The sequence below is a fragment of the Lissotriton vulgaris genome, chromosome 2_2 (assembly GCF_964263255.1).
Source record: "Lissotriton vulgaris chromosome 2_2, aLisVul1.2, whole genome shotgun sequence".
In the NCBI taxonomy this organism is placed as follows: Eukaryota; Metazoa; Chordata; class Amphibia; order Caudata; family Salamandridae; genus Lissotriton; species Lissotriton vulgaris.
Genome location: NC_141688.1, coordinates 324414867 through 324424563, shown reverse-complemented (window position 1 = coordinate 324424563; position 9697 = coordinate 324414867). Strand labels below are relative to the sequence as shown.

At 50.1% G+C, this 9697-nt stretch overlaps 1 protein-coding gene across 2 annotated transcripts in view; it reads left to right on the top strand.

The window, feature by feature from the left end:
- The first annotated feature begins 3719 nt into the window (after positions 1 to 3719).
- The window catches only part of MADD (MAP kinase activating death domain), a 956601-nt gene continuing 950623 nt past the window's right edge, over positions 3720 to 9697 (top strand). For both annotated transcript variants that reach the window (XM_086959712.1, XM_086959713.1), the window contains exon 1: positions 3720 to 3846. The gene's annotated coding sequence lies outside the window, so the exon portion shown is untranslated. The remainder of the gene's footprint in view (positions 3847 to 9697) is intronic.

Below are 9697 nucleotides of genomic sequence, written 5' to 3'. Positions count from 1 at the left end.
GGGGGGCCGTGGAGTGATGGAAAGGGGGTCGCGCATTCCCGATCACACTTCTGCCCGGGCCCATCTGACTACAGGGATTCAGCCCCCCTCTTCCCCCGTAGTGTGTCTCAGCTCGAGCTGCTGTGAGCTCCGCAGGGCTGTGTCTGCAGTCTTATCTCCAGCACAGCCCGGCACCCCTGAGGTTTTCACAGGTCGTTAACGATCATTTGCATATTTACATACCTTTTGAAAACTGGTTACTGAGGCTTAGTTTTTTTTATATTTCCAGTACCCCCTGGGCCCCAACTCAGCCTTTTCCTTACATTTGTATTTTACATTTACTGCAATAGTGTGAGAATGCATTTCATGAAAAGAAATAAAAAGTAGGGTTGCCAGAAGAAAAAAATACCAGCCATTTCTCTTGTAACACACTGTTTGCTACCTCTCACATTTTGTTTGCTTTATATACTTGCACAAGTGCCACCATTGCCTACGTAACGTTTGTTCTTGTGTTTGAGTGTCTGCCATTTATTGCAGTATTATACCTCTACTTGTACTTTGTACGCTTTTGTAACCTGCACACATATCACTTTTTCCTCCTGTAATGTACAGTTTGCTACCTCTTGTATTTTGGTTGCTCACTATTGTCACTTTTGCCTCATGTAACTTAACGTTTGGTTTTGTAATTTGTTCACTTGTAATTTTCTCCTCATCTAACATTACTGTTCCTATTGCGAAGCGCTCTGACACCTTCGGGTAAAGTCCACGCTATAAAAAAACTCATAAATAAATACATTCGTAATGTGACTTTTCTGTCTTTCTTCCCTTTAATTATCAGTCATGGATCATTTAGGCAGCCCTAGAACACAATTAAAAGTGCTTTCTATTTAGATTTGCTGTTCCAAGTATGCACAGATGAGTGCTGAAATATACAGCTTTAGGTGACTGCTTATTTTGGTACCGTCTGGGACATCAAAATAATGAGCAGGCAACCCTAACCATAGGACTGGAAGTATGTTGCAAGATCAGCATATTATTTATTTCCTCCACCCTCGATCCCTGATTAATGTCATAATAGCAATAGTTTCACTTATATCTTAAGCCCTACGCCGCCGTCAATATATGTTGAGTTACTTCAAGTGTCTGGAAATGCACCCTGCATTCAGAGAACTCACTTCTCATTCTCGCACTTCACTTTCATGCTCACCCTGCACTCACGGCGATCACAATGCACTCACACTGATCACCCTGCACTCACATCATCCACCCTCTCACCCTGCACTCACAGTGATCACTCTGCAATCACAATGCACTTGCGTTGTTCACCCTGTACCTCAGCCTGCAGTCACACTACTCATCTGCACTCATCCTGCACTCATGTGACACTTCATTCACCTGCCCCTTCACTGCTCAATTTGCAACTCACTCAAACAAGCCCATCATTAACCATGCATCCGTTCATCCCACTCTGCACTTATATCCACACCCAAATTCATATGGCCACCTCACTCACCCTGCAGTCACTCCTCTTTCCCTACTCTCATACTGTTGCATCGCTCACCGTGCACTCACATGGACACTCTTCTCATCCACAGAGTGCAGAGGGTTAATGTGCCTGCTACAAAGAATATGTACTATGCAGATCACAGAACTGAGTGTGAGTAAACTATGCGAAGCCCTATTAAAACAAATGTTTGTCAGAAAGGTTCTACAGAGAGATGAGGTGCATTGTTGGTGCCACTGCAACTTTAACCACCCACCCATTGCCTTGCTGTGCGGCCAATGACATTAAGGGTGAAGTGAGAAGTTGAATGGGGAGAGTTCAGAAGTTGTAAAAAGGGGTGAAATAAAATGCTGGCAATATGAGAGAGGGATACGGGGTTGGGAGAGGAGAGAGGGATGGAAGGGAGAGGTGACAGGAAAGTGGCATGGGTAAATTGCTTAACTCTGCACAAAACCGCCAGGTTTTTAAGGGACCCCTGCTTCTCCCGGCCAGGGCTAGGTGAGCTTCTAATGTGGCAGCACGTATTCCTGCGGAGTGGAAGGCCCTTCACCAAGGTTGACTAGACATCTTTCTGATGTTAATTGCTGTATTTTGGTTATAAACTGGTACTGATGGGGTGAAATCTTTCCTCTGTCTTATTGTGTACAACAAATGTCAAAATAATGAAGCAATTCTATCCCAAAATAACGTGGAATCACATAACATTATTTACATTTTCCTCTCACACAATTTAGTCAAACCTTTCGTGTAATTTGGTCTTCACCTGCCTCGTAATTCCAGAAGCCCTGCCTACAGGTTCAGAAATGTTTGTCAGGAGGGGGTCCTTACGACTGAAAATGTTGACAGGGGGGTCTCGGCACCCAAAAGTTTGAAGACCTCTGCCGTAGATAGAAAGGAATGCAAGTGGGTGGATTTACTCAAGAGTACCCATGTTTGCTTGAACGACATTAATGACATGAGATGGTTTGCTTTGTTAACTTAAATATCTGTGATGTCTGTGCATGTTATGTTGACCTCTAGCGAGGATGCCTAATATCGTGAAAAGGAGGTGCTACATAATTATGAGTATGACCCATGTACAGCATTGAATGAAGTTATCCTATCGTGCAAATGATATAGGCACTGTACCATGCCAACTGCACCTGTCCAGGTTGGCGTATTGGGTGGGTCTTGTTATTACACATATTAGTGCCTGCTCGTGGCATTATTGCCTGTTCTGTGCATTATTGCCTGCTCTGTGCATTATTGCCTGCTATGGCCATTATTGTCTGCTCTGTGCATTATTGCCTGTTATGGCCATTATTGCCTGCTCTGTGCATTATTGCCTGCTCTGCACATTATTTCCTGCTCTGTGCATTATTACCTGCTATGGGCATTATTTCCTGCTCTGTGCATTATTACCTGCTATGGGCATTATTGCCTGCTGGGGCATGATTGCTTGCTCAGGAAATTATGGCTTGCTCAGTGCATTATTGCCTGCTCTGTGCATTATTGCCTGCTATGGCCATTATTGCATGCTCTGTGCATTATTGCCTGCTGTGTGCATTATTGCCTGCTATGGCCATTATTGTCTGCTCTGTGCATTATTGCCTGCTATGGCCATTATTGCATGCTCTGTGCATTATTGTCTGTTGGGTCATTATTGCCTGCTCTGTGCATTATTAACTACTCTGTGCATTATTGCATTTACTCCCTTGCTAGTTGCTAAGTATTGTAACTGCAGCTGCATGATAAATTACGGGACTCAGGTGTCTGGAACCAATTATGAACCGGAAGACATATCCACTGATTGTGGGAAAGTGCGGTGTAACGGGATTGGTTGAAGTATTTCTATCCTATTAATTGGCTGTGGCAGCACCTGTCAGTTGTGTCTTTCTAGTATGGAAGGGGTGGGGGATAATGGAAGGGAGCACGGTAAGCGTAGGATTGGCTAAGAAGACGCTTACCGGTTGCTGATTGGCTGTGCGCGCCATGGAGTGCACGTGCCCCTGACGCAGTATTTACCTGCTGCACGTCCTCGCCCTTCCTTGATGGGCGGGTTAAGGTGACGTCAGCTTTGAGATGCTGATCCGCCAGTGGGGAGTCTGCCTGTCACTCTGGGCTCGAGGCAGGCGGAAGATGCCGGGCACTGCACAGGTGCGTAAGACGTGAGTGCGTTCCTCTCTAGCGGAGCGGCTCCGCCCACCTCGCCGCCTGGAGCCCAGGTGCCGAGCGCCACCCGGGCCGTCCCTACGTCAGGGGCGCGTCGCCTCCCCGCCCCCTCCCTGCTGCTGCTGCTGCTGTCAAAGTGCTCGGACCGGAGCCGGGCCTGAGGTGCGGAGGAGCCGCCGAGCCGGGCCGGAGCCTGCGACGCCGGGACCGCGGTGAGTGCAGGCCTCCGAGGCGGGCCCACCGTCGCTCCGGCGGGCGGGCGGGCGGGCGGACACTGCTCTGTGCGGCTCTGCAGCAGCGGATCCAAGAGTCACCCCCCCCAGCTGTGCACTAGCGGATCCCATCAGCTTCTGCACCCCCGACCCAAGGCCCTGATGGCAGCGCCCTCGGGCCCCTCGTCCTCCTCTCTGCCCTTCTCTTCGCCCGGGAGCTGCTCCCGCATCCATCTGTCACCGCCCCCCCCCCCCAGCCTCCGATGTAGCTGCAGCAGTCTGCTGACGTCTCTGCCCCCTCTCACTGTCCCCCTGTCCCTGCCCCCCTGTCACTGCCCCCCCTCTCACTGTCCCCTCTCACTGTCCCCTCTCACTGTCTCCCCTCCTGTCACCGCCCCCCCCCCCCCCCGTGCATTCTGGATCCAGAGCCTCCGATGAGGCTGCAGCAGCCTGCTGACATCTCTGCCCCCCCCCTTTCACTGCCTCCTCCTGTCCCTGCCCCTCCTGTCACTGCCCCCCCGTCACTGCCCCCCCCCCTGTCACTGCCCCCCCCTGTCACTGCCCCCCCCTGTCACTGCCCCCCCTGTCACTGCCCCCCCCGTCACTGCCCCCCCCGTCACTGCCCCCCCCCGTCACTGCCCCCCCTGTCACTGCCCCCCCCCCCGTGCATTCTGGATCCAGAGCCTCCGATGAGGCTGCAGCAGCCTGCTGACATCTCTGCCCCCCCCCTGTCACTGCCCCCCCCTGTCACTGCCCCCCCCTGTCACTGCCCCCCCCTGTCACTGCCCCCCCTGTCACTGCCCCCCCTGTCACTGCCCCCCCCCGTCACTGCCCCCCCCCGTCACTGCCCCCCCTGTCACTGCCCCCCCCCCCGTGCATTCTGGATCCAGAGCCTCCGATGAGGCTGCAGCAGCCTGCTGACATCTCTGCCCCCCCCTTTCACTGCCTCCTCCTGTCCCTGCCCCTCCTGTCACTGCCCCCCCGTCACTGCCCCCCCGTCACTGCCCCCCCCTGTCACTGCCCCCCCCTGTCACTGCCCCCCCCTGTCACTGCCCCCCCCCTGTCACTGCCCCCCCCTGTCACTGCCCCCCCCCGTCACTGCCCCCCTGTCACTGCCCCCCCCCGTGCATTCTGGATCCAGAGCCTCCGATGAGGCTGCAGCAGCCTGCTGACATCTCTGCCCCCCCTTTCACTGCCTCCTCCTGTCACTGCCTCCTCCTGTCACTGCCCCCCCTGTCACTGCCCCCCCTGTCACTGCCCCCCCTGTCACTGCCCCCTCCCCCCTCACTGTGCTTGAGGCCATCATTCAGGCTTGGCTGAGCCCAGAGGGGCCCTGAGGCAGCCGCTGCCACACTGGATGTGCCCCCGTGCCCTGCACCAGCTGTGACTGGAGGAGTGGGCCTTCCCCTCACTATTAACCCCCTTCACCCTTTGGACACCCCCGACCCCTGTCACTGCTCCATCCACCCCCTACCACAGAGCATTGATCCCTTCTCTGATTAGATGAAGATCTAGAATCCCTCCTCAAACACACCCCATGCAGCAACCCCTGCAGCCCAGGAAAGCCCAGTGTCACTCTTGAAATATAAGACAGCAGCTTCCACACGCAACCCCCTCTCTATCTATGGCACCGAAGTTCATTCTGGAATTCTGCCATGTTTAAAGCATCCTTTAATATCCCTCCCTCCCTCTGATCGCGTGAGGCCCACACGTCTTGACTCCTTCCTTGGGACTATCTGATCACCATATCGATTTGCTGTATCTTCTTTTGATCATAGCATTAACACTTATTTAATTGGAACGCAAAGCTCTGAATAATGTTTCATTTCACGCGTGGTGGGCTTGGGTTACCTACCTTAGGAGTGTACATACCTTTATCATTCGCTACAAGGGCACCTGTCCCACCACAATCGCTCTGGCATGCCCATGACACCTCCATGGCCAGAACATAGTGGGTTCCTTACTGTTATTCAGCTTTCTTTGTTTCTGCAGGAAGTGTCTAACTCTAGTCTGGACTGTACAACCCCATGGCTCCTTTCTTTTCCTTGCTTTTTATCTTGTTCTTTCGCTTCTTTTCATCCTTTCTTTTTGTCTTTTGTCTCTTTACTTCCTTGTTATCGAATACATGTTCAAGACCTACACATTGCGTTATCATATATGCCCATTTTCGCACCACTAAGACTGACATTACTATAATTGGTTGGTTATTTCATTGTTGCTTGTACATTACTTAATATTGCATAAAATCAAAATATATAGTGTAGGAAGGTACATCCTGACTATGGTTGCCCCCAACTTTTTGCCCTGTGTTTTAGCTGGTTTTGGACATAGTCGACCTGGGATCCTGCCAATCAGGACCCCAGGCCTACTGCTCTCTCTTTAAAATGGATTCCATGTACCCTAGGTACATTTCCAATTGGTACTGGGCCACCTTATCAGACCCTGTAACTCAGGGCATAGGTGTACCCAGGGCTGCCAGGGGCTGCAGCATGTATTATGCCACCCCTGGCTGGCCTCCTAAATTTGACACAACTGGCTGCATGACAGCTGGGGCAAAGTCGTGTAATCACCCTTTGCTGTAGGTGTAGTATACCTATACCTAACCCTAAAAATGGACACACAGATTCCCATCAGTCACTCCTATGGCAGGCCTTGACAATCCTGAAGGCAGAGTGCTTGGAATCGTGTGAGATGGTGCTCTGGCATGAGCTGAGCCTGTCTGCAGCTTGCGGAACCAAGTCCTAATAGCTGTTCCATGATATCGCATACCATATACTCTTAAGTGCATTATAATCCTCGCGGTTAAATGCTAACTTTGGTATTGCTTTATCAAAACATGTCGAGTAAGGTGTCATACGAATTGGAATACTAACCCCTCGCCAATTCTGGCGACGGGGTTAGCATTCCACCCTTCTAGAGGGACACGACATGTATGTAACTGTGAACCCCGGTTAAAGTTAACTGAAGCCTCAGCTCCACAAAATGGATGCTGCCACCACAGACACAAGTCTGACCTCCTGCTGCTGGGAGTCCTTCCAGCGAGGGAGGCCTGGACAAAGGGTTTCCTGTCCGGGGCGGTGCTAGCACCATCCCAGACATGGTTTTGTGTATCCTGGGTAGGCAGGGCTTTTCAGGAAGGTGACTGCTGAGTGGCACCCCGGTGCTCACTACGCATAGGCCAGTCAGAACCAGTTCCAGGGGCACACCAGCCCCTGGCCTGGGGAAGTCCGGCAGGGGAGAGGGGTGTAACCACCCCCCTCCTGGTCCCACCCATAGGCAGGACCTAGTCACCGGGTCAGCCCCCTTTTTTAGTATAAAGATAGGAGCGGGCCCCCTGTTCAAATTAGATCATCTTTGGAATCAAGACACGACTTTCTTCGAAAGGACTTCAAGATTTCTTCTTCAAGATTCTCCCTTGTGGCTAAGGAGTAGTCACCCTGCATCAAGCGGGCACCATCCTAAAGAACACTGCGGTCTGCTGCAAGTCCTTCTTCAAGAATCCGACGACCCAGCTCGACGAGACCCGGCTTCCCTGGCACCTCTGACCTCTACTCACCTCTACAGCCAAGCTGAGAACCGTGAGTGCGACGAGACCTCAAGGGACCGACGATCGCCAAGACTGCACGACATCTTTACTGCAAGCCCACCGTGTCCTCCACTGGTGAGTGCTTTGGGGTCCGAGAAGCCCCGACCCTGCGCAGCTCCAGCACCCAAGGTCAGCCTCCCTGCATCTCCACGATCTGCGTGGGGCCCTTCTGCTGTTTGCTGTGCACCGCGTTGTTTGGCTACTAGCCGGCTGGCTTGTGGCCTTCTGAACGACGCCCGACGACATCACTGCTGCTGGTCTGGTTGCTCCAGGCTGGCCCTTGCTTCCTTCTTAAAGAGAGGCACCCCGGACCCTCCTGGTCCACTCCAGACGCCATTTTAGGTCCACCGCGTGGGCTTGAATTTGCCAAGGCTTTGTTGCCCAATCCTGGGTCCAGCGACGCCGACAGCTTCTATCTTCGTGGGACAGCTCGATCCTCCATCCTGGTCGCCGACAACGCCTCCTGGTCCGTGAGATCTTCGAGTCAAGCGTCACCCACTCACCTTGTCGAGGTGGCTACCATCCGGTGCCCTCCTGGTGCCCACTGACTACTGGCTAGTAGTCTCGAACTTGGTCCCCTCTGCTTTCAGGTGTCATCCATCTTCAAGATCCAGGCTTGGATCCAACTGAACTTTCTTCACTGGTCACCGGCCAGCATCTTTTCTTCCGGCTCCTGGTCCGTCTACGAGGATTCCCGACGTCTTTTCAGACCTATGCAGCTGCAGCCCCTGGGCTAGGTAACTTCGGCATTTCGGTGCCCCAGCATAGCCTCACTATCTAAGGGTCAGGATCCACTGTCGTTTTCTCCCTACCAGGTCGGGTTCGCCCGAGAACACTAACTTTGCAATTTCTAGCTACCATAGACTTTTGTCCGCATCTCGCGTGAGAGTGCACACACTGCACCCGAGTCCCCTAGGCCTCCTAGAAGTAATCTAACGATTCCCTAGTCAAGTCCTAGCGATTCCAAAAGCTATTAGTACTGTACTTACCTGCTAGTAATTTCGCATTCCACTTTTAGAGTATATGGTTTTCCGTGCCCCTCGGGCATTTGTATATACTGTGCTAACTTAAGTATTTTTGTAAGAGTTTTGTTTTGTGCTTAGTACCCTGTCCTCATAAAGAGTACAGGGCTGTTGTGATTCTTAATAAATAACTTGTTTATTTTCATAACACTTGTGTGGTGTCCTTTCACTGGGTATTCAAGGGATATATGTGTGGTATAACAGCTGGCTTAACACGCCCTCTCGAGTCTTTAGCCTTAGACTGCTCGTATCCACGCTACTAGGATAGCTGGTCTATAAGGTTGACTTACAACCAATCATCAATAAGGGTTGCTGGACTGATACATAGTGTTCACTAGAATAGTGAGCACTGCATATCAGGCCACCTTCTCACATATAGTCCATTGAATGTTTTATTTTGAACTTTTAGCAGTATGATTCCTTTTGAATATATATATATATATATATATATATTTGGTTATACCTTTTTCATGCTTTTTAATACTCGTGACATTCAAATGTGCCTGGGTCTCGTGACATTTAATTTGTGTTATTCTTCATTGACTTTATTTTTTCTGTTCTTTCTTAATTAATACAATATATGGAACACAAATACATTTGCTAACACATAAAGCATACCTACTGTACACATTGAAAATGCACTTTTTCTGACAATGAATGTTCCAGTCTGAGAGCAAACATCAAAAAGCGCAGGTCATTGGGTATTGAGCTTGAAATTCTTTGTGCTTTCATTTCTCATACATGCAGCTACCACGTTACTTTACTGTAAAGATGTTTTTAAATTCAATTCATTATTCTTTATTTTGGTTAAAAAACCTTAAAAGAATGCAGTACAATACAATTTTAAAACATTACAATACAATATACATATCTACCCGGTACTGGGTTAAGATTAAAAGGAAACTAGCAGCAGGGTCCTTCGCGGTTAGATTAACACACATGTTCGAGGAGCACTTGATAGATGACAACTCATTAAGTTTAAAATAATACTATAAAAACAGCACAACGTCAAACGCTAAGATAGGCCAGTTTCTATTATCATTATTCTAGTTTAAGTCACTCGATTTAAAGTGCAATATAAATCTAAATCAAATTCAATTACATGCACCACTTAATAGTAGTATTATCAGTCCAGTTGCATTTATAGTTACATGTTGCACACATGTTCCAATGGGCATTACATATATACAATTAGTTCAGGTACGATAGAGTACAAATCAAGGTGCATTTCAGCTGCTAGACT